Here is a 24,985-nt window from a genome sequence, read left to right on the forward strand (position 1 = left end):
CCTGATTTCTATTTTAGTGCAGTGGGATGCTTTGTTAACTTTAAGTTTTCCCTCAACACTTCCGGCCAACACACTTCAGGTACTACTTCTCTGCCTGCCAAGATGTATGTCTATTTCTCCCAATTAAGAATCTTAGCCTATGCCTTCATATTCATACTATTCCTTTTTACAATATAAACCGCTTTTCTATTGTTCTAATCCCTCTAGTAACCTATGTCTTTTTTCTTGTGCCAATTGCCCTACACTTCCTAGCTACTGCTTTTTCATGCTGAGCAAATTAATTTTTATCACCCTGGTGATAAGTGTAATCTATATGTTGCTTTAACCCCAAACTTAATAACTGATGGGTATAAAAATATTTTTGTAACATTGTTGCTCTCTTAGTTTTTTAAGACTAAATATGAATGCCTGATAAAACTTATTTTTATGTGAAGGTGACTATTAATTCTTTTGTTTCACCTTAATATATGTATGCTGTGCATTTCTCCACTCAGTGGACTTGAGCTGTTATTGATACTTTTGTTTGATTTCTACAAATTTGTAATGAATTTATTATAGCATTGTTAAATTCTATGCTTTTCTGCAGTACTCTAAATATTTTATGATGGAGATTTTTCTATTTCAGAGAGCATATAAATGTTATGCAAATTAACATACCTATTCCAATGCTATTTGTGCCAGATGGAAAACATGAATAGCTTACAGTAAAAAACTGGGAGCAACGTTTGTTATGTTTACAACCTTACAAAGCAGGAAACTATAATTTATAAACTGGAGGCTTTGTGAGATTGGCTAATTCTCCCTTCAAAATCCTACCAAGGCCCCAAAGCCTAATCAAGTTCACTATCACTACCTGTACCTCCTTTTCTCTCTCTAAAATTTGTTTTATGTAGTGTCTGCTAACTAACCATGCACAATTCTTGCCTGTAAGCTTAATGTCCCATGAACTTTGGGCCCTGAGGTGCAGCCCAACGCATTGCACACTGCAACACAAGATAGACAGTAGCTAGGTGGCTATCTGTACTGTGCTACATAGCACATGTCAGTACAGCGCATCTGACTGGTAAATATCTAGGTAGTTGCAGAGTAGCACAGCATTAGAAATATTCTCTGGAGTAAAATCCAACTTAAGTAAACATGCAACTCGATACCTTCCACCTCACTAGTTCGATATTATTGCTATGCTGGGACCAGCAGAGATAAAAAGAACACAATAATAAAGAAAAACACATTACATCAAGTTATATGTGTATTAATGAATAAAGTAATGTAAATGTATTCATTAGTTTATAAATAATAATGTTTAACAATCCTTTAAGGAGTCTTTTACTCAGACCTTGGATACAATTGCACCTTTATTTACTGCAACTCCACTAGACAGCATGCATTATGTTTCATGGAGAAACTTCAGCAAGAGAAATTAACTTGTAGGAAACTGGAGAGGGGATGGTGTATATCCAATGCTCCCTCAACAAAAAAACCTACAAATCAGCCCTAAATAGGTACGACAAAAATATTAGAGTCACTCGTAAGCCCCAACTCCTCAACAGAATTGATAATGTTGGTAATTCCATCAAAGAACATTTTTAAATTCTTAATGAGTTCATGCGGCCAAAAGCCTGCAATTCCCAAACTCCAGCCTCATGGGAACTGTGTGATGCCCTAGCCAATCATTTTGAAGACAAAATTGAGAACATCTATAGAAACCTCACCAACTGTCCCATTCCTACTGACTCTTTACCCATCACTCTTTCCACTTACAACCCCTCCACTATTCTGGAACATTTTGATTCTATCCCGCCGGGATTAGGTTTAAACAGGAAGAACAAGGTTCAGTCAGGATCCCCCTCTGACCCATCTCCTCCAAAAATAATGGTAACACTTGCCAATCCTTTGCTCCCCGCTATTACAGCACTGTTTAACCTTTCCCTTGATACTGACACTCTACCGCAAGTGTGGAAGATAACCCAGGTCATGCCCATCTAGAAGAAACCTAAGGTGGACCCTCTAAATCCTACAAATCACAGGCCCATTTCCCTTCTGCTGTACCTTAGTAAGATCCTGGAAAGCCTAGTTAGCCAACAACTCGCCCAACATTTATAAGCTAATACACTGCTGGACCCTTCACAATCTGGATTTAGAGCTTCACATAGCTCTGAAATAACACTGATGGGGGTTCTTGACACCATCAGACTTTCCCCTGACGAGGGCTGTCCAGCCATGTTGGTGCTGCTTGATCTCTCAGCTGTGTTCTACACAATCTCACACTCCATCATGATTCAACAACTTTTTGAGATTGGTGTTGGAGGCAAAGCACTTGGCTGGCTTTGAAGCTTCCTCAGCAATTGTACCCAGACCATCAATCTATGTCCTTTTAAATCTTGGGCTATGTCATTGGGCAGAGGAGTTCCTCAGGGCCCTTCACTGAGCCCTGTTCTTTTCAACATCTATATGGCTCCCTTGGCTCAAGTAGTAAGGTCCTGTGGTTTCGGTGTCATCTCATATGCAGATGACACTCAACTAATTATCTCTATGGGCCCAAACCCGGATTCTACTAAATTGAAGTGCAAGGAATTCATGAGAAAAAATGCTTCCTGGATGCCCCACAATTTCCTACAGCTCAATGGTGAGAAATCTGAAATTGTGCTGTTTGCCAAGGCCCATGACTGTTGGATGAATGATTGGTGGCCACCTGAATTAGGCACCCCTCCTAAACCCAATAATGTGATAAAAAACCTAGACATTTTAATTGGTGACAGCCTCTGGATGAGAGAACAGGTGAAAACTACTTGTGGTACCTGTTTTGGGATAATGCACATGTTGAGAAGAGCATTTCAATGGCTGCTTTTCCACACAAGAAAGACCTTTACGGAGGCACTCATGGTTATCCACCTAGATTATGGAAAGCCCCAATGATAGCGGCTAATGACTTGGTCCTGTCTGGACAACAAGTAGTCAAGAACACCTCAGCCTGTCTTGTCCTCAAGCTTCCACCTCACACCTCTTCTGAACCTAATCTTAGATCACTGCACTTGCTTCCTATCGGGTAGCGTGCAATCTTCAAATTTCTGTGCTTGGTACATAGACCTCTTTCAGGTAAAGGGCTGGCCTTCCTGCAAAACAAGCTTTCAATATATTGGCCTACCAGAAATTTGAGTTACAAGGATCAATTCTTGCTCTCCCCATGCCATATCCGTACGGTCAGACATGGTGATCGGTCCTTCTCATTCATGGACCCTTTTCATTGGAATAGGCTTCCGCTTCATATTTGTGTCTGCTTTGATTTTGTCTGTTTCAAAAAGCTACTTAAAACCTGGCTTTCCAGGTCAAATCTCCTTGTGACACTGCAGCTGTGGTGAAGATATGCAAAGTCTCTGAACCCGACAGTTTCTTTAGAAATTTGTCTTTATTATTCTTTTCTCTTCTTTCTTTCGTAGGCTCTTTAGAACATTCTTTTGTGGTTCTAGTCCCTGCCGATGCCCCTCGGAAAAGAAAACATGACTCTGGTAAGTTGTTTATTTATTTCCTTCTTTTTACATTATTGATGATTAGGGTCTGGGAGTGAGGGGTGAGAAATTGACTTTATTCACCCAACCGTCACCAGTGCTCTCTTCTTCTATATTTTCTTTTTCCTTTAGCAAGGTGATACCGTGAGTCCTTTGTTCCACGGTCTCCACCCTTCCCAGATCTCTCCCTCTCTCTATATTAAGTCTATTTAAACATCCCTTGCAACCGGCCACGCACTTGAGATAGCCACATCCCGCCTAGAATGTGGGGGTGTACCGCTCAACGTTGCTTGCTCCTCTGGTCGCCTTCTCCCTCTGCTGGCTGCTGTAGAAGGTAAACTCTCACCGGTTCACCTTCCTCTTCAAGGTTTCTTCCAATCTCTCTTTTTAAAGGGCCCGCCTCCTCTCTAGAGGTTCCCATGACAACTTCACGTTAGCGAGTCCGGCTTGTGAAGAATCATCCTCATCAAGGGGGCTGTGATCCACGCTGGTATTGGCGTCGTTCAGAGAACTTGCAGGCTGTAAAGAGGGAAAGGGAGAAATGAAAGGAGGTATTGTATCAGTCCCCTCCCCTCCTTCTTCTACTGTGTCAAGATTTAAGGGCCCTTTGTGACGCTCCTCCTATCCTCTCTTTTCTGGAATGGCATTTTTGTCTGTTCTACTAGTTACTTAACTTTTGGCTCATTTTGATCATATCTCCCGCTTTCTTTTCTCTTCTGGAACCTGTGCTTCAGGGCCGAGTTATCCCTGCGGGGTGACTTGCCGCACTTTATAAAGTTCTAATAACATAACATAATTTTAAAAAGAATGCTCACCCACAGTAAAGTTATTATAGTTATTTAATATTTAGTAAACTTGGTTAAAGGTCATTATTAATTGAAAAACGTTTACATTTTTTTTACATTTTCTGTAATGAAATTTCGAAAGTAAGTTCATTTTTTTTTTGTTTTTAAATCAATAATGTTATACAATAAAACAGCAACACAAATTAAAGTTGCGTTTTGGTTTGATGTTGAAATGAGTTAAAGACTAACGTTTATAAACCAAAAAAACACAGAAATCCATCAGTTCAGTCAACTATTTACAACTTGTGCCTCTGCCATGCACTGCTAATGACCTCACCTATTACATCACTCATCACATGTTCAATAAGATAATTGATGACATCACTGTTAATATCTCAAATAACATCACTAACGGCATTACTGATGACATTATCCAAACAACTGCTCTCCGAATTACACTATACAACCTTAGATCATTTTAGAAAACAAAGTAGATAATAAAGGTCCCACAAACATATACAGCATCCATTGACATCTGAATTTGTGAATGTCCAAAATAAAATTGTGTAGTACTGAAGACAAGTCTGATTCACTGTGGTAAAAGTTATATGGTGCACAGTTTAACCACCAGTAAAGCTTTAGCTGTAAACATAGCTTCATTTGAAGAAGGTAGAAACAGAGTTCAACTAGTGTGAGTTGCATATGTACATTACAAGTAAGTTGCAGCTTAAATCAAAGTTCTGTTGCCAAAATATGTGAGAAAAACTGAAGCGTACCCTTACAAATTAATATTCAGCTGTAGATTTCTATGCAAATTACCAAAGGACGATGATGGAGGTCGAACCCTATGTGCACTGGTGAGTCTTATTATCAGAACAATTATAAATGTGTGTGCTCAACTCCTTATGGCTCACCGTCAAAGCCACAACAACAAACCAAAGATTATAATATCCAAGAAGGAGCGTCCCATATAAGTTCAAAATTTAACAATCAAATACTGAAGTTCCAAAAAAAGTTGAAGAAGGTCCTTAAGATGTTTGCTTCAAGTTCTGATCTTTATTTTGAATAGGATTTATATCATAAAAAATCATCCAACTTCACAGACATTAGTGTTTTTACAGCCAACGTGTTTTGTCATCCTTTAGGACATCAACAGGGCTATAAGGTAAAAACACAGAATCACAATCTTATCCATAATATCATATGAAAAAAATAGCATGTAATTACTAAACCAACTCTCTCTGAACCACTGTTCAGGTGCCTGCCTATTTGACAATCTGTACATAATTCAAAGGAGAAACCTCAAAAACATATGGTGCAAATAACTCTATATATTTCCAAAACATTTAAATCCTTGTTCTGTTCACAATAATTCTTTATTTGATGGCAGATCTGAACTCCCCTATTCATGAATACCAGATTAGTTTTGCTGAATCTGAATTTATTATCTACACTATTTCTAAATCCCTACTGAATCCTCTCCCCCTACATTTTTTCCAAAAGTAGTCGGGAACCGTAGGAAATTTAATTATTTGATTCTTGATTAATCAAGTTAACTTGAATCTTCTCACCTCAGATTATTCAAATCCTAGTATCCTCATCCTATTCTTAGGTTAGACAACCAGAATCCCCCAAAAATATATCAGCACACTGCAATATTATAAGAAATATGTTTCAAAGGAAAATTCCTAGTTATTACCCATCCTAATATTACCTTTTCTATGCAAATGTTGACATTAAAGAGGAAAGGCAAAACCAAAGGGGATGATGGACGGGGTGTTGAACAATGCAAGCACTCACCCCCAGTCAACTGATCTGGGTTTAATCCATCATCATTCTTTAGCTCACTCCGCCACCCAAGTTCAGACATGGCCATATGCAAATCAGTCTGACCCTGTGCCTCATGGGAACAGTCCAGCCCGAACTGCCAAGCTGTGTCTTCCCTGGACCGGAATCAAGCATCCTGGGGCCGGTTTCTGGCTAATCAGCCGTCATCAGCCAGGCTAGCTTGAATCCAGTGGCAAATTGAGCAAGAGACCCACGTCTGGGCATACCCTGCCAACTTAGGGAAAACAAAGCAAAACCAAAGGGGATGATGAACAGAGTGTTGAATAATGCAAGCACTCACCCCCAGTCAACTGATCTGGGTTTAATCCATCATCATTCTTTAGCTCACTCCGCCACCCCAGTTTAGACATGGCCATATGCAAATCAGTCTGACCCTGTCCCTCATGGGAACAGTCCAGCCCGAACTGCCAAGTCGTGTCTTCCCTGGACCGGAAACAAGCATCCTGGGACAGGTTTCTGGCTAATCAGCTATCATCAGCCAGGCTAGCTTGAATCCAGTGGCAAAGTGGGCAAGGGACCCATGTCTGAGCATACCCTGCCAACTTAGGGCAAACAAAGCAAAACCAAAGGGGATGATGAACGGAGTGTTGAACAATGCAAGCACTCACCCCCAGTCAACTTATCTGGGTTTAATCCATCATTAGTCTTTAGCTCACTCCGCCACCCCAGTTCAGACATGGCCATATGCAAATCAGTCTGACCCTGTGCCTCATGGGAACAGACCAGCCCGAACTGCCAAGCCGTGTCTTCCCTGGACCGGAAACAAGCATCCTGGGACCGGTTTCTGGCTAATCAGCCATCATCAGCCAGGCTAGCTTGAATCCAGTGGCAAAGTGCGCAAGGGACCCACGTCTGGGAATACCCTGCCAACTTAGGGCACAGGGTCAAGAATGATTTGCATATGGATGGGTTCAAACTGGAATGGCATGGTGAGCAAAAAAACGATGGATTTAGGCCCAGATATCTGTACTGGGGTGAATGTATGACATTGTTCTGCATTCTGTCCCATCAACTGTTGTTTTTGCATTTGTCACCCCGAGTGGAACGGGAATGCTCAGACATGAGTCCCGTGCTCTCCATGCCACTGGAATTAAGCTATCCTGGCTGAAGAGGGGTGAAACCCCGAAACCGGTCCTAGGATGCTTGTTTCCAGTCCAGGGAGGACCTTGCTTGGCAGTTCGGGCTGGACTGTTCCCATGAGGCACAGGGTCAAGACTGATTTGCATATGGCTGGGTTCAAACTGGAATGGCATGGTGAGCAAAAAAACGATGGATTTAGGCCCAGATCTCTCTACTGGGGTGAATGTATGACATTGTTCTGCATTATGTCCACCAACTGTTGTTTTTGCATTTGTAACCCCGAGTTGGAAAGGTATGCTCAGACGTGAGTCCCGTGCTTTCCATGCCACTGGAATCAAGCTATCCTGGCTGAAGAGGGGTGAAACCCCGAAACCGGTCCTAGGATGCTTGCTTCCAGTCCAGGGAGGACCTTGCTTGGCAGTTCGGGCTGGACTGTTCCCATGAGGCACAGGGTCAAGACTGATTTGCACATGGCTGTGTTCAAACTGGAATGTCATTTTGAGCAAAAAAACGATGTATTTAGGCCCAGATATCTGTACTGGGGTGAATATATGACATTGTTCTGCATTCTGTCCATCAACTGTTGCTTTTGCATTTGTCACCCTGAGTGGGACGGGTATGCTCAGACGTGAGTCCCATGCTCTCCATGCCACTGGAATCAAGCTATCCTGGCTGAAGATGGGTGAAACCCCAAAACCAGTCCTAGGATGCTTCTTTCCAATCCAGGGCGGGCCTTGAGTGGCAGTTCGGGCTGGACTGTTCCCATGAGGCACAGGGTCAAGACTGATTTGCATATGGCTTGGTTCAAACTGGAATGGCATGGTGAGCAAAAAAACGATGGATTTAGGCCCAGATCTCTGTACTGGGGTGAATGTATGACACTGTTCTGCATTCTGTTCATCAACTGTTGTTTTTGCATTTGTCACCCAGAGTGGGAGGGGTATGCTCAGACGTGAGTCCCGTGCTCTTCATGCCACTGGAATCAAGCTATCCTAGCTGAAGAGGGGTGAAACCCCGAAACCTGTCCTAGGATGCTTGTTTCCAGTCCAGGGAGGACCTTGCTTGGCAGTTCGGGCTGGACTGTTCCCATGAGGCACAGGGTCAAGACTGATTTGCATATGGCTGGGTTCAAACTGGAATGGCATGGTGAGCAAAAAAACGATGGAGTTAGGCCCAGATCATTGTTCTGCATTCTGTCCATCAACTGTTGGTTTTGACATTAAAGAGGTGCCATGTAATGCTATAGACAATATCTACATAAGCTGAAGATTTATAAGTTGCGGAAATTAATTTTCACTTTCAAATGATTAAAGTTGCTGTATGACTTAAGCATTGTCCTAATGGTGTCTCATATCAGTAATGTATTTTTACAAACTAAAGAGGGCTGTGTATAGGACCTGGTTGTGCATGCCTTATCAGTGGCTAACACATAGCTATGAATCAGTTGATTTAAAATCCTATGTCTGGTATTTAAAACGTACATCAAATTAAGGTATATAATCATCAAACACTTTTAAACTGTATTTAATATTTAATGAACAGCTGATTGCATTAATGGCTAGAAAGATATTATATGTGCAATTCACAAACATAACTTACACTTGTGAGTAATTTACTGGTGTACACTTACCCTTACATAAATTGTTGATTGCATTATTGTCTACAGAGACATTACGAGCCTAACTCATAAAGGGAAACTTACACTTTTGTGTAAGTTTAGGATTATTTGCTATTCCGAAAGGTTTTTTACAAGTAACATCTTTACGACTGCGGAGTCGCTACACATAAAAAGATAGGACTGTCCTATCTTTTTTGTATGTAGACTCCTCTGTCGTGGGGATACTCCTAGTAAAATACCTTTGTGAATAGCAAGCAATTCTAAATGTACACAAAAGAGTAAGTTAACGTTTGTGAATCAGGCCCTACGTGTCTTATGCCCCTCAATACTAATAAAAAAAGTGCCGCTCGGAGACGACGACTTTGGCTGGCGGGCTGAGCGAAGGTCTTTCTGCCACTGGAGGTGTGTGTGTGGACACAGGTGCAGGTGTGGGAGCTTCGAGGATTGTGAGACGGTGTAACCGGGACTGCGAGTCCCAGCGGCCCCTCTGCTTCCTGGACATTGGCCGCAGCTGGAGACTCTTCCCGGCCCCTCCCCCCTTCCCCACTATAACTATTAACACCACAACGCGTACGCGGGACGCGTCCGGGGCGTGTCCCGGGCGAAGCCCGTGCCAAGGGCGGGCCCGTTGTAGCCCGTTTGAGACCGCGAGAGACCGGACCGGGCCTCCCCCTTTTAATCTGTGGACTAAACCGTATGTGTAGTTTTTAAGTTATTATACTGTATTGGTATTGACTGTTGCTACCAATTATCCACAGGTTTACTGCAGTATATATTGACGCATAACTACTACGATCTAATCATTTTGTTCCACTTAACTTGAGAAATGGCATCTAAAGAGGGTAGGAATTATGTGTCCAATGGTAATCTTACAGGCACCTTAGACCATTTTATAGTAAGAGCTAACTCTGTGATCGATCAGGGCATTGAACTCATGGAGCGCAGAGTTTCGCAGGACCTTGCCCTAGCTAGGAGATCCTCTTTGGGCCTTCTTGCGACTGCGCGTACCCCTAATGGCACAGGTGCTAAAACTACCATCTTACCCCTTACCCAATTTGTGGATGATACTTCCTACAGTGATCCCTCGAGTTGTAATGATCTCGCGACAAACTCGAGAGATTTATCTCCCCCAGTGATTAGACATGGACCGATTTTGCGTAAAAAAAAGGGCAATAGTAAAGGGTTGATTCCGAAAACCAAGCCCAAAGACTCTAGGGAAGTCAGAACTAAACCAGGGGGAGCTAAACTAGCAAAACAACGAAATATTGTAGTCCCAGAGGCAGACATAGTGGTCAAAGAAGGTCAGGGAAGTTGTACCCCACTTCCAGACTCCATCCATCCAAAGCCCTCTGGGGATCCCTCTGACCAGGCACAGGCTCCTTTTCCTTTCCTGCCACATGCAGCTGGGGATGCAACACCACCACAGCATATAGACTCACTGCTGCACACTCTCTTGGGTCCACTGGAAAAAAGGTTGGATGGCATGGCGACCCTCCTCACAAAGCTTGAACAACAAATAAGGGGATTTACAGATGGTGTCAATAATAAAGCACGCCCTCCATGCTCCTGTAAATGTGCTTTTACTGCCAGGGCAGGAGGGGTAGTGACAGACGCTTCTGCTGTATGTTCAGACACTCGGCCATCCACCATCCCACATGTTGTACCACAGGCAGCCCCAATTACTACACACAATCTCCCACAAGTACAACATGAAGATAGGCCCTCCGACAACCATCATATAGACATCCATACTACAGGAAAGGCCTCTCTGGTTAAAGATAGTGCCAACGGGAGGATGGAGCGGAATTGAAATCAGGGAGAGGCTCCGAGGTTTTCCCCGTGATTTGATCTGCCCCCGGAAGCAAGCCCTTACCTGGTTGTCCTTACAGGGGTTCCAGAAATTAGTGACCCTAGTATCGAAGACTTCTCCAACCTGAAAAATAAGACAATACACTGGCTTAGCATTCATAGGCCTCTGCCTCCGTATGCTAGAAGTGATATCATCATGGTTAGAAGGGTGGGTTGGGTGGGGTGCACCCCTAAAAATATAACTGGTGACTGCGTCATAGTCAATTTTCGGGATGCTAGGACAGCAGATTATATCTGTAACTGGGAAACTTCCCGTTCAGAAACAAAAATAGGGGTGCGTCCCCTCTCCTTCTTTTACCCCAATGGACAACTGAGGTCAGAAGAAAATGGTTGGACCCATATCCCGCATTCGCGTAGGGGAGGTGGCGGGAAATCAAGGCAAGATCCCTATGACTCAAAATGGTCCCACACCCCCTGCTCAAATAGGTTCAGTTATCTTGACCAGGTTGACTGACTGGCTAGGTATAATCAAGTAGCACAGGGTACAATGGGGGGTAACATCATAGGTTCTGAGCCAATTGAGGCAATAAGGGAAAGTATCTTGTCATCTTGCACTCGGGGGTGCCCCTCCAATACTGTGGGGATTAGTATTAGTCTCCCCCTAGAGATTTCTACACTGACTCCCGCTGTCCAGCAACCGCCAGACATCCTAGAAAGTACTAGTGTTGCCCCACCTCGGCCTATCGAATTACACCAGCAGAGGTGTTCCCTTCATCAATCGGATCCCTCACCAAACCCCCCGTGTCACCCACAGCTCATGAACTTAATATCATGAAATGTGGCGGGCTTGAAAAACAAGCTAGCCTGCCCAGCATGGGGTTCTTTTGTCGATACCTCTGATGTGATCCTATTCCAGGAGACCTGGGCTAGGGAGGAGGTTCATAGATTGGGGTTTGTGGCTTTTAATATCTCTGCCCGTTGGGGAGGTAAAGGCCGCCCCTCTGGTGGTCTGACAACGTGGGTCGGTGTACATCTGGGTTGTAGGGTGGAATCGATCCAGACAAACTCGGACGACATCTTGTGCGTCCTTATGACATGGCCCACTTTATATAAACTGGCACTAGTGAATGTATATTCCCGACCAACTGCTCTGGCAAAGGAATCTAACACCATTGGGGAATTATCAGCTTTTCTTGAATCTCTAAATCGAGACATTCACTATGTGATTGCAGGAGATTTTAATTGCCACTACGAGCCTCTGCAAGGGCTGAATGAGGGGGCATTGTTGGATGAGGATGAGTTCTGGGGAATCCCTCCATGTAGGTCCACCTACGCAAAGGCATGGACCCCATTGGCCATGCAGATCATGACCCTAACTCTCCATAACTCAGTCAGGGCAGTTAATGGCCGGATGCCCTCAGACATTCCCTTCAAGTGTACGTCTAATAAAAAAGATCAGGAATCCCATTTAGACTACGTAATGGTTCAGACCAGGCTGTGGTCAAGGATTGTGGATTTGGAGGTATTGAATAGAACGGACAGCGATCATAACGCACTGTTGCTGAAAATGGAACTTCCTAAACTCTTGAAAACCCACATGGTATCGACCGCTGACCCAGGCCTGGTTATTACTAATAACAGGAGGCGGGTAAAGTGGGCGACCCTGCGTGAGAGGAGGGACGCATTTTCAAGTCTATATACACTCATCCTTCCCCTCCTTAAAATGGCAAGTGACATCTGGGCCCAAGGGATGTCCCTGGGTACTTCCGTGAACCTGCTTACTGTTCACCAGGATTTGGTTGACACCCTAGCAGGCATTTTTAATCCTATTATCTCATCCAGCAAGCCCAGGATCACCCCCTCGTCTTGGTATAACGCCACATGTAGGAGATCCAAATCCGATCTGATTAATGCCATTAAAGCTGGCAGTGATAGGTTAACTATCCGTGCCTTCAGGCTCTCATACAAAGAAGTACTGAAACAGGCAAAAATAGATTGGGACTGGGAGAGATGGGAGAATTTAGCCTCTGCACTTGCCAATAAGGAAGCGCGAAGATTTTGGGCTATTGTGAATTCAGGGTGTGCGGAACCCCGTAACGCAATCGAAGTTAATCTAGATGCGGGGGTGTGGGAATCTCACTTCAAATCCCTATACGCAGCAAATTCCGATTTAGATCTTTTGCCCTTCTATGCACCTCCTTCTGGGGATACCGAGGCTTTGGAATTCTCCTTAGAGGACGTTTCCAATGCCCTTGGAAAATTGGCGATGGGCAAAGCACCAGGTATTGACAAACTACCTGGGGACATGTTCAAAGACCAGCCAAAGATATGGGCGCCGTATTTATGTGCACTTTACAACTCCATCCTGTACGGTACAGAGGTTCCGGGCTTGTGGTTGGGAGCAGAAATTATACCAATATTTAAAAAGGGTTCTCCCCTGCTCCCCGTCAATTATAGGCCCATCAGCCTCATTGATGTCCCCCAAAAAATATTTGCACGCCTCATTTTAGATCGTTTGCAGGAGTGGACCAATGAGAATGAAATTCTTTCACCATATCAGGCTGGCTTTAGAAGTAAAACATCCACCATGGACCAGATTTTCCGTTTAATAATGCTGTACTGGAAGACTGTGGTAATAGAGGGTGGCAGCCTCTACATGGTGTTTGTAGATTTACGTTCAGCGTTTGACACTGTCCCTAGGGGTAAACTTTGGGCTGTCCTACGAGATCTGGGAGTTCCCAATTTATTATTGGGGATACTGGTGAGGCTGCATACCCAGAATTTCACACAGGTCAGGTGCGCGAGAGGAGGTGTATTGTCCGCTAGGTTCACGGTGAACAAGGGAGTCAGGCAAGGGTGCGTCCTGGCTCCCACCTTGTTCTGTCTATATGTAAATGGGTTGATATCTTACCTGGATGCAGTGCCAAACAACGATGCACCCAGGTTGGCAGGCAAGAAAGTCGCGGCTATAATGTTTGCTGACGACACCTTGCTACTATCTAAGTCACCCATGGGGATACAACGCATATTGGACGGTTTTAACAACTTTTGCTGTGAACATGGTTTACAGATAAATGTAGACAAGAATAAATACATGATTTTCAACCCCTCTTCACACACTAGACCTCCACACACTCTGGACTCGGTTGTATTGGAGAGAGTTCATACATTCCAATACTTAGGTGTCACATTAAGTGAAAATCTCTCCTGGGGACCCCATCTTGTCAAATCACAACTTAAATTGACCCAAATAGCTGGGGGAATACTAAAAAAATGTCAAATGCCTCCACATACAGACCTATAAGCCCTGGGCTTGAAATTTATAAATCGAGGGCTAGAGCGGCAGCATTGTACGGTGGGGAATTATGGGGGCACGCCGTCAGACCTGGAATGACCAAAGTAGAGAACAATTTCCTGCGGCAGTTGCTCTCGCTCCCTCAAAGTACACCTCTTTTACCGCTAAGCCTTGATTTGGGTATATTTCCTATCCAGGAGGAATTAGCCATTAAACCTCTTAGGTTTTGGAGGAGGCTATGGCTGACCCCCGAACTCCTGCAGTTCAGAACAGAATTACAAGAAATATTGAGTCTAAGCAAGGCAGTGCATATTCCCTGGCTCTCTTATATCAAAGATGAACTTCTGAAAATGGGCCTTGTGGATATGTGGCTTAATCCGGCAATAGCCTGCAGTGAGATCTCAGGGAACCTATTTACGGAGTACTATAGATCTCGCTGCTCTAGTGTATGGCTGCATGATTCGCAGAATGGTACTATGGTAAAATCATTCTTAGAGATTAAATCTGTATACTCATTTGAAGATTATCTGGATGTAATATTTCCCGCTATGGCCAGGAAGCTTTACATACAAAGGAGGCTTGGCTCCCTTCCTTTAGCGTGCCTTACCAGCAAATGGTCTTCGTCCAGGGCCTCTCAATGTCCAGGCTGTGGTATGAATAATGAGGATGAATGCCATATTTTATTTTTCTGCCCTCTTTATAGTAGAGCAAGGAAGAATTGGATTGTACCAATCTGTAGAAATTTAGGATTCAGGAAATGCTCAGATGCACTAAGGATTCTTAAAACTGACACTGCAGGTCATATTGTGTTTGCACTCTCGAAGTATCTGCATGCTATTTGGATCAAAAGGAGTTTCATAATTTCAAATAGTGGCTAGTAGCTCTGGTTTACATTAGATCATGAAATTTAGCTATTGCTTCATTACTGCATTTTATATTGTATATACTACTATTTTACTATTTTATGTGTTCTTTTATGGCTGAAATATTGCCGAAATAAAGATTCATGATGATGATGAATAAAAAAAAGAGCATATTTACTAAATGTGGGAGATTTCACAGATATGCATCAAGTTCTGAATGTTGCAAATAGTTACACCCTTTAAAACTACAGAGGGTATAGATAATTCGTTCTAGATTTACCTTTCTGAATACCTTCCAATATGAAAAGCATATATCAAACTGTCACATTCATTGGATGATTTCATCAATGATGTCATTTGAGATGTCATCAGTGATGTCATCAATAATGTTGTTTAATGTATCATGAGTGATGTAATATGTGGGGCTATAAGCAGTGCATGGTGGGGGCGCAATGTAGTTAGCTCAATGAACTATAACGTGCATTTCAGTGATTTCTTTGGTTTAGAATTGTTGCTTTTTAACCCATTTCAAAACCTAACCATAACAACACTTTAACCTTTGTTTTTTCAGTAAATTTCTGTTTTGTTTTTTAATGAAAGGGAAGGTCATATTACCACACCTAAATATAATGTCTCTTTAATTTTTGTTTTATTCTGTGAATTGCTGAGGTCCAACCCACAGCAGCCTGCTCTTCTTGCTCAGTTTTTTTCCCTTCTGATTGTCCTCTATGCCCTGTCTACACTACCATGCCCCCTCCTGCCTGCCTTCCTTAGTTTATTGTGCAGCCCTCCATGGTCAGCTTGCGGCCCCTACCTTTGACCCTCCCTCCGTTCTGAGTGTGTGCACCTCTGCTACCTCCCTCCTGTCCTCCATTGATAGCTTGCTACCCTGCCCATGCCAACCTGACATAAATCGTCATCTTGTCACCCCTGCCCCAGCACCCATCCCACTTGTTCTCTAATCCCTGCCTGTGGACCCCCCTGCATGCCCTTTGTGGTCCACTTGTTGCCACTGCCCATGCTGACCTGCCCTCCATGGTCAGCTTTCTACTGCCGCCCTCTGTTCTCCTTTTGTGTGCACCCACCCCCTCCATCCTGCCATCCATGGAGCACTGTACTTCCCCTGCCTATGCCAGACTACTCTCCATGTTCAGCTGGCTGCCCCTGCCTCGCTCTCTCCAGTCCTCCATTCATGATTTACTGACATCGATGAGAAATACACTTGAGAATTCAAAGAAAATATATCCTCATTTTAGCTTTCTTGTTCACTAACTGTAAAGTCTATCTATAGCAAAATGAATGCTCTAATTTTTCAAATTTTTTAAGGAAAAGCTTTACGTTTCACAGTGTCAACATGGCTTTAGTATTTCACACTGTTAACATACATACAGAATGTCAGAGCTATAGTTGTTCATGAGAACACTATGGGAGGCTGAAAAAGAACATTGGGGGTATCAATTGACAGGCTGCTGCTTCTTTTGGAAGTACATGTTTTACTCAGAATGTCACACTTTATTCTCACATGAATGAGGAAGTCAGTGAGTTATCAAAAGCTGGACATGAGTCAAAAAACTTTGAAAGGCAAGAACATCCAAAACAATTGCAACAACAACCACTAACTATGACGTAATCTCATAATGTTCCCTGTAATGCACCAAGTATCATTGGAATAGGGAAGGAAAGAGGGAAAGGGAAAAGTGAATAAAACAAGATGAGAGCTGTACAACAATTTAATATAAACGTGCATTAAATGTAGCACATCTTTCCCCTAAAAAATAAACTAATTAACCGTGATTGATCCTCCATAATGGTGTCCTAATCTAGAGGATATCTGTAGGCTGTCAGCTATGGTTTCTTCATCAAGATCAGTTTGTACAAGGCGTAATTCATGGTTAGCCTTAGTGTTCACCTGAGGATGCAATAGGAAGAATGGTTTTCATTTCTAATTTGTCTTGCAGTTAGGGATGTGGGAGATACAATCTCAGGGTCTGAATAGGAATGCACACCATCATCACCCAACTCCCATTCATCACGTGACAACTCATTCCCAACTGTAAGCTTGGCAGCTCTCATGATGCTCTAACAGCTGCCATGCTGCATGATGACACTTCCCTTGATCAGCTTAACAATTTTAAGAGGTTTTAAAAATGACTTCCCTTTGTCTACTTTATTTGGCAATCTTATGAACATGACTACTCCCACATTCAAATCTGATGACCTTACTTTATGTACAGTGTCATATCTCTGCTGGGCTGTGGATTGTTTTCTTTCCACCCTTTTTTTGATGTGACTAAGATCTAACATTTTACTATTAACAGAGCTTATGAGTAGCGACCATGGACACAAATAAAAGGATGGAAATCTTCCACTGAGTAACCTAAAAGGACTTATCTCATTAGCAGAATGAGGATTTAAGCTGTAGGTCCACAGTCTCTCTTTGAGTGCTAGAAGAACTAACTTCTTGTTTTAAAAGGCTAGATGAACGCTATTCTTGAGATAAAGGTTAAAACTTTCAACAAGTCATTGCTCTGTGAGTCATAAATGCCTGTCTTAAAATGTTTGTTGTCATGTGAATTCAGAAATGTCATCATTCCAGTAGATAAGAACTTAAGAACTGTATTCACTTGTCACTAACAAAGGATTCAGGTTACCCCTCTCTGCTGAATATATCTCTCATGACGTTTAACACTTCATTTGTAGTAAAGTTATCTATGAAGGTCACTTCTGGCCATTTGGTGAAGTAATCGGCCATCATAATGGCATATTGCATGTGGATCGGCAGTCCCTTGAAAGGGCCTGCCATGTCAAATGTGAGATGCTACCATGGTGATTGGGGCCAGCACATCTGCTGCATGAAGGGCAATACACACTTAAGGGTTTTATCACAATTTTGGCATTCTTCATAGTTTCTTACAAAATGATCTGCCTCTATGTCCTCTTCTGACACCAAATTTGATTTAGCAATGAAAACCATTAAACCCATGTGTACCTGGTGGCTGGCGTTCATTGTAACTCTCTTGACAGCTATCAAATGGACACATCTGTCGTTTCTGAACAGCATGTTATTTGAAACTCCTAATTTATCAGAAACTTGGGCAAAAGAATGCAAGTCCTCATGAAGATGTTTGATTGGTGGGCAATCTGAACATGTGTGCTTCTTTGCTTTATCCAATATTGCATCTTTGGCATCTTCACTGAACCAAATTTGTTTCATCATGGTATTTTCAGCAAGTCAAAGATCTGATTCATGCTCTCAACCTCATTGAAATCAGCCTCATCACCCTCATCAGCATCAGAAATTAGACAAGGTGACAGGGATAAAAAAATCTGTACACTAATCAGCCTCATCACCCTCATCATCATCAGAAATTAGACAAGGTGACAGGGATAAAAAAATCTGTACACTTATTACTTCTCCCTAGTACGTGACATACTTTATATCAGTACTCTTGCAATTTTGAACACAACCTTCCAATATATGCTGTAGATTTTAACAAAATTATATGCACAAGTAGTTTATGATCTGCTTACAGAATTAAATTGCTATCCCAAATGAAATGCCTAAAGTGATTCACCTGCCAAACATATGTTAACAGTTCCCGTTCATTTACAGCATATCGCCTTTCAGTTGAGTTGAAGGCTCTGGAGTTGTGACCTACAACTTACTCATCATATCCTTGCTGTTGAGACAGTACTGCACTCAGCCCATTGGCAGTGGCATCAACAGTGGTAGTGCATTCTTTGACAATAGTACATGGTCTTAATGTGGTAGTATTGGTTATAATATAAAAACAACTTCCTCTTCTTTTTCCCATTTATACCCTTGGTCTTTGCAAAGGAGGAGTTGTAGAGGTTCTATGACGGTAGAGAAATCTCTCATGAATCTTGAGTAATATTCACACAGTTTATAAAATTAGAGCAACTGTTAATAAGTGGAGAAGCAAGGTTGATCACATTCACAAGGGGATCTTTGGGAACAACTCCTTCCTTGAACAGGTTGCATTGTGGAGGAGTCAGAATAAGCCCAGTGCTTTTTAATCTTGAGCAGACCTTAAAAAGAATTTCAGAATGTTGATGTGTGTTCTTGGAGAAGATAAGAATGTAATCAGGTTTGCCAAGACCGCTAAATGGTGGTCTCGCTGTGTATTATTTTAATTTGATAAGTACACCTCCTGAGTTGTACATAGTGTATTAGACCCCTGTCTTTAAAGGGACCTTGCATGGCAAGGCAAAACCTTGTTCCTAGGTTCCAGGAAGGGCTTTGAAGCCCATTTCTGCCACTGCTCTATTCCTAGGGTGACTCAGTGCATTTCTGCACTACAAGTCCCAGACACCCTTGTGCGGTGGCCATCTAGGATGGGGCTTGCATATAAAACCGGCCCACCCTGGACCACATGCTCACTATTCACGAGAAGAATGAGGAGAATGGATTTCTCTCCAGCTAGTCCTTCCAGCAGTGTGACATTTCAGTACAGCGGGACTTCCTGAGTTCTGCTGCTTCTTTGGATTCAAACCGGTGAGGAGACTCACTTCGAAGACACTTGGTTCTTCACTTCAGTTAAAGACTGACCAGTTTTTTTCCGTAGGGGCCTTTTTGGTCAGGTTGTATATTGTCCAAGACTGCAACCTTTGCCTGCATTAAAGACAGCGTGTATAACAAGTGTTCTATTGTGCAAAAATACTGCATTGATCATCAGCCCTCCATTTTATTTTATAAGACTGCATTTTCCATTAGCACTCCTTGTATATTAAAAAAGACAGCATTTATCATCAACACCACAAAGTGCATAAAGCCTGCGTTTAGATTAGGCACTTTAGTGTGACTAGGCATTCCCAGAAACTTTATGGAAAAGACTTACCCATAAAAACGGAGCCATATTTAGAGACTGAGAGCCTCATTTGCAAGATTTTGATGCAGGGCAGCACAGTAAGTCACTTTGCTGCGCTGCTCTGCATCACAAGAAAAGGGCAGGAATGCTCTATATCTATGATATACGGCACATTCATGTCCGGTGTCAATGCACTGGTGCACAAACGGCTGCCTTGCACCAATGCAGGCACCCTTGCACCATGAAGGCATTATCCTCTTTCTATGTGTGCACACATAGAAAGAGGAAAAAATAAGGAGAAATAAAGTTATTACTCCTTGTTATGCAACCCTGGGGAGGCGCACGATTGGGACTCATTCCCAGATTCACAAAATAGAGTAAATCTGGGAATGTGTCAAAATCCATGGGCATTATGTAGTAACAGCCACCTCAATGCCCATGGCACACCTCCCTGATGCAGCGTGAGGCAATACAGCAACTCATGCTGCTTTTCCTTACACCATATCTATGAGGCCATGAAAAGCTGCACAGGGTGACTTTGCGTGTCCTCGTAGATATGATTGAGAGACCTACGCCACCGGAATGTCATTGTAAATGAGGCCCTGAAGATCTGACTCTATATCGTCAACAGTACTAGAAGGGTGATTGTCTCGATCAGTCAGGTGACTTAACCTGGACTTCATGGACAGTAGCTGAAAACAGAGAGAGAAGCCTTGTATTGCAGGAATTTCTGGTATGTATGGCTCGTTCTACTAAGAGAATTAAGAAGGGATGATTGTGCTATAGACTCTGTATGACTGGGAAGCTTCACCAGATCTTGTCTTTCTTTACAACTGGTAAATTAAGAGATCCTGTATAAACCATAGTCAAGTAGAAGGACTAGAATGACTAAAACGCCTCACATAGGGTAAAGACCAAATACCTAATGATGTATAGAAGAACTATAATCTAATGTCACTATCTGAACATCTTGTTTTCTCTTTCAGATCTTCCTCCCCCTGTTCCTATTCCCAACACCCTTTCCCTCACCTTGCCACTCCAATACACTGTGCTGTTATAGCATTCAGAGTTGATGTTGCCTAGAAGGGGTGATCTCGACCTCCGTGCAGACCCTGAGAAAGAGCCGGCGTTGACACAAGGAGATAAGATTATTCAGTTTTGACAGTGGATGCTTGTGTATTGTGACGTTAGAATTAAGTGACCTTAGGTCTACACACAAGCGATGACTTTCATTGCTGTTCTTTATCAACACTATTGGCAATATCCACTAGGAGGATTCGGTTTCCTCAATTATTCCTAGTGACAGCAAAACTTGATAAAGATTTTGTAGGACCATTCTTGTGTTTAAAGGTGCCTCCCTCAATTTTTTCAGAGGAGTACGGATCCTTGTTAAGTTTGATGCGGTGCATGAGTTCTGTTATTCTTCCTACACCATCACTGAAAGTATTAGGAAATTCTTGAATGAATTTGGTATTCAAGTCATCTTCCTGAATTGTCAAAACTGGGTCTTGTGCATGGGGAGTCAAAATAATTTACAACAGCCGTTGGTACTTCAAGCACAGCCCTTTTTGGGTTACATACATTTTGATCAACAGACTTCTTCATTTGAAAATGACCTCAGTATGAAAATAACCACTGAAATCAATTTTCCTTCTGTCAAAGGCCACTGCTTTGATGTCTGGGCTCAAGAGTATGATAACATTTTGTGGAAAACTCATATAAAAAATGTCATGAGTTACTATTGTATCTGGTGAACCAAAATCCACCATCACCTCCCACTCTTTGTTCAACACTTGAAGGGTACACATTGGAGGTTTCTGGACTTCTTCCCTGTATCTGTTTTCCAATTATTGACCTCCAAAACGATACTTCGGGGTTTAGTTTCAGGCTTCGAAGATTTATCCCTACCATGTTTGGCATCAGTTGAGATTTGTGCTACCCTTGACCTCTTTAAGCAACGGCCTTCGCTATGTCTTGTCTTAAAATGGCCTATGCATCTGCAAACATTGCAGTAATTTCCTAAGGCAGGACATCTTCATGTCATCAGTGATATATTTTGAGATGTCATCAGTTATGTCATCAGTGATGTCCCTTACCATATCATGAGTGATGTAATATGTGACGTCATCAGCAGTGAATTGCGGGGGCGCGAGTTATAGTTAGCTTAACTAACTATAACAGCTGAATTTCTCTGGTTTTGTACGAGTGAAATGTCCAACTAACTATAACGTCCCTGAAACCTATGGTTTTTTCAGTGAATTTCAAAGGTTGTTTAAATGCTAATTTCTAACTATGCCTACATAGGTAGGACATATGCAGAACGAGGAAGAAAGGTGCAGAAAGAAGTAAGTGAAATGCAGAAAGAGACAACAGAAGTCCAGAAAAACAAAGAAAGGTGCAGAAAGAAGCAAGAGATATGCAGAATGAACCAAAAGAGGGGCAGAAAGAGGCCTTGTTGCAAAGTCATCCTGTGCACCCAACTTTTTGCTGATGGGTACTGGTGGTAACTGAGTCTGACTAACCAGGCCAAGAGCCAGTGCTATGCTAAAAGACACTTAGAATACAGTAAACATAAACTAGGGTACACTATGGGTTGGAGTACCCCTGTGATTGGCATGATGTACCCTGTAAGATTCTAGTACAAAATAGGGCAGGGGATTAAAACTACCTCTAAGTCAGAGGTGCAGAAAGATGCTTCTTTAACTAGTAGTCGCATTTTCAGAGTGGTAGAGAAAGGGTGCTGGGCCTCCGACCAGTGCTCAAGAATTCTGTTGCATAGGACTTCACAGGAGTAAAGTGGACTGTATCCCCCATTCCGTAGTCTGCCAGGAGTCGTGTTTGCAGAGTGGTGGAGAAAGGGGTCGTGGCATACAAAGTCATCTTAGCAATCCTACTGTGTGGGACTTACTGGAGTTAACAAGAGTGGTAGTTGGCCCCAAGGACATCCTTCCCAACAGTAAGCTTGGCAGCTCTCCTGATGCTCTAACAGCTGCCATGCTGCGTGATGACACTTCCCTTGATCAGCTTAACAATTTTAAAAGGTTTTAAAAATGACTTCCCTTTGTCTACTTTATTTGGCAATCTTATGAACATGACTACTCCCACATTCACATCTGGTGACCTTACTTTATGTACCGCTCTTGCTTCTTTTTGCACCTCTGCTGGCTCTTTCTTCACTACTCTTGCTTCTTTCTGCACATCACTTACCTCTTTCTACACTTCTCTTGCTTCTTTCAACACCTCTGTTGCTTCTTTCAGGAATTCATTTTCCTCTTTCTGCACTTATCTTCCTACTTTCTGCACCCCTCCTGCCTCTTTATGTACCTCTCTTGCCTCTCTGTGCACCTCTCCTATCTCTTTAAGCACTCCTCTTGCCTTGTTTTGCACCTCTGTTGGTTAATTCTGGACTGCTCTTGCTTCTTTTTGCACCCCTCTTGCCATTTTCCGCACTTCTCTTTTCTATTTCTGCACCCCTCTTGCTTCTTTCAGCACCCCAGTTCCCTCTTTCTGTACCTTTCCTGCCTGTTTCTGCACCTCTCTTGCCTCTTTCTGTAAGTCCGTTGGTTCTTTCTGCACTTCTCTTGCTCTTTCTGCACCCTTCACTTATCTTTCAGTGCCTCTGTTGCTTCTTTCTGTACTTCTCTTCCTTCTTTCTATACCATCCTAACTCTTTCCGTACCACTTTTGCCTCTTTCTGCACCACTCCTACCTTTTTCTGCACCCCTCTTGCCTCTTTTTGCACCTCTGTTGGTTCTTTCTGCACTGCTCTTCCTTCTTTCTGCACACCTACTGCCTCTTTCTGTACCTCTCTTGCCTCTTTGTGCACCTCTCCTACCTCTTTCTGCACACCTCTTGCCTCTTTTTGCACCTATCTTGGTTTATTCTGCACTACTCTTGCTTCTCTCTGCACCCCTCTTGCCTCTTTCTGCACCCCTCTTTTCTCTTTCTACACCTCTATTGCCTCTTTTTACTCCTCTGTTGGTTCTTTCTGCACTTCTCTTTCTTCTTTCTGTACCCCCTCCTGCCTCCTTCGGTACCTTTTTTGCCTCTGTTTGCACCTCTCCTACCCTTTTCGACACCCCTCTTGCCTCTTTTATCACCTCTGTTGGTTCTTTCTGCACTGTTCTTGCTTCTTTTTGCACCTCACTTGCTTCTTTCTGCACCCCTCTTGCCTATTTCTGCATGCCTTTTTTCTGTTTCTGCACCTCTCTTGTATCTTTCTGTACCCCTGTTCCCTCTTTCTGCACCTTTCCTGCCTTTTTCTGTACCTCTCTTGCATCTTTCTGTACCTCTGTTGCTTCCTTCTGCACTTCTCTTGCTCTTTCTGCACCCTTCGTGCCTCTTTCAGCACCTTTTGCTTCTTTCTGCACTTCTCTTCCTTCTTTCTGCATCCATCCTGCCTCTTTCTGTACTTGTCTTGCCTCTTTGTGTACCTATCCTACCTTTTTCTTCACCCCTCTTGCCTTTTTTGCACCTCTGTTGGTTCTTTCTGCACTGCTCTTGCTTCTTACTATACCTTACTTGCCTCTTTCTGCACTTCTCTTGCTTTTTTTTACACCTCTGTTGCTTCTTCCAGTAATTCTTTTGCCTCTTTCTGCACTTCTCTTCCCTCTTTTCGGCACTCTCCCTGCCTGTTTTTGCACCTCTCTTGCCTCTTTCTGTAACTCTGTTTGTTCTTTCTGCACTTCCCTTGCTCTTTTTTCACCCTTCGCTCCTCTTTCAGCACCTCTGTTGCTTCTTTCTGCACTTCTCTTTCTTCTTTCTGTACCCCTCCTAACTCGTTCTGTACCTCTTTTGCCTCTTTGTGCACCTCTCCTACCTTTTTCTGCACCCCTCTTGCCTCTTTTTGCACCTCTGTTGCTTCTTTCTGCTCTGCTCTTGCTTCTTTCTGTACCTCACATGCCTCTTTATGCACTTCTCTTTCTTCTTTCTACACCTCTGTTGATTCGTTCAACAATTCTCTTCCTTCTTTCTGTACCTCCGATGCTTCTTTCTGCACTTTTCTTCCTTCTTTCTGTACCCCTCCTGCCTCTTTCTGTACTTCTCTTGCCTCTTTGTGCACCTCTCCTCCATCTTTCTGTACTCCTCTTGACTCTTTTAGCACCTCTGTTGCTTCGTTCTGCACGTCTCTTCCTTTATTTGCACCCCTCCTGCCTCTTTCTGTACATTTCTTGCCTCTGTGTGCACCTCTTCTACCTTTTTATGCCACGCTCTTTTTTCTATTGCACCCCTGTTGGTTCTTTCTGCACTGCTGTTGCTTCTTTCTGCACCTCTCTTGCCTCTTGCTGCACCTCACTTTCTTCTTTCAACACCTCTGTTGCTTCTTTTAGGAATTTGTTTGCTTCTTTCTGA

The 24,985-nt window shown here is 42.9% G+C and overlaps 1 long non-coding RNA gene across 2 annotated transcripts in view; it reads left to right on the forward strand.

Annotated features, from left to right (window-relative positions):
• LOC146817692 (uncharacterized) overlaps positions 1–24,985 on the forward strand; it is a 74,679-nt gene that overhangs the window by 47,152 nt on the left and 2,542 nt on the right. Inside the window, exons 2-3 of one of the 2 annotated variants that reach the window (XR_014962564.1) lie at positions 3,438–3,506; positions 3,900–4,057. This is a non-coding gene — a long non-coding RNA (uncharacterized LOC146817692). The remainder of the gene's footprint in view (positions 1–3,437; positions 3,507–3,899; positions 4,058–24,985) is intronic. The other variant, XR_014962565.1, reaches the window with a different exon arrangement.

The sequence above is a fragment of the Triturus cristatus genome, chromosome 6 (genome assembly GCF_964204655.1).
Source record: "Triturus cristatus chromosome 6, aTriCri1.1, whole genome shotgun sequence".
In the NCBI taxonomy this organism is placed as follows: domain Eukaryota; kingdom Metazoa; phylum Chordata; class Amphibia; order Caudata; family Salamandridae; genus Triturus; species Triturus cristatus.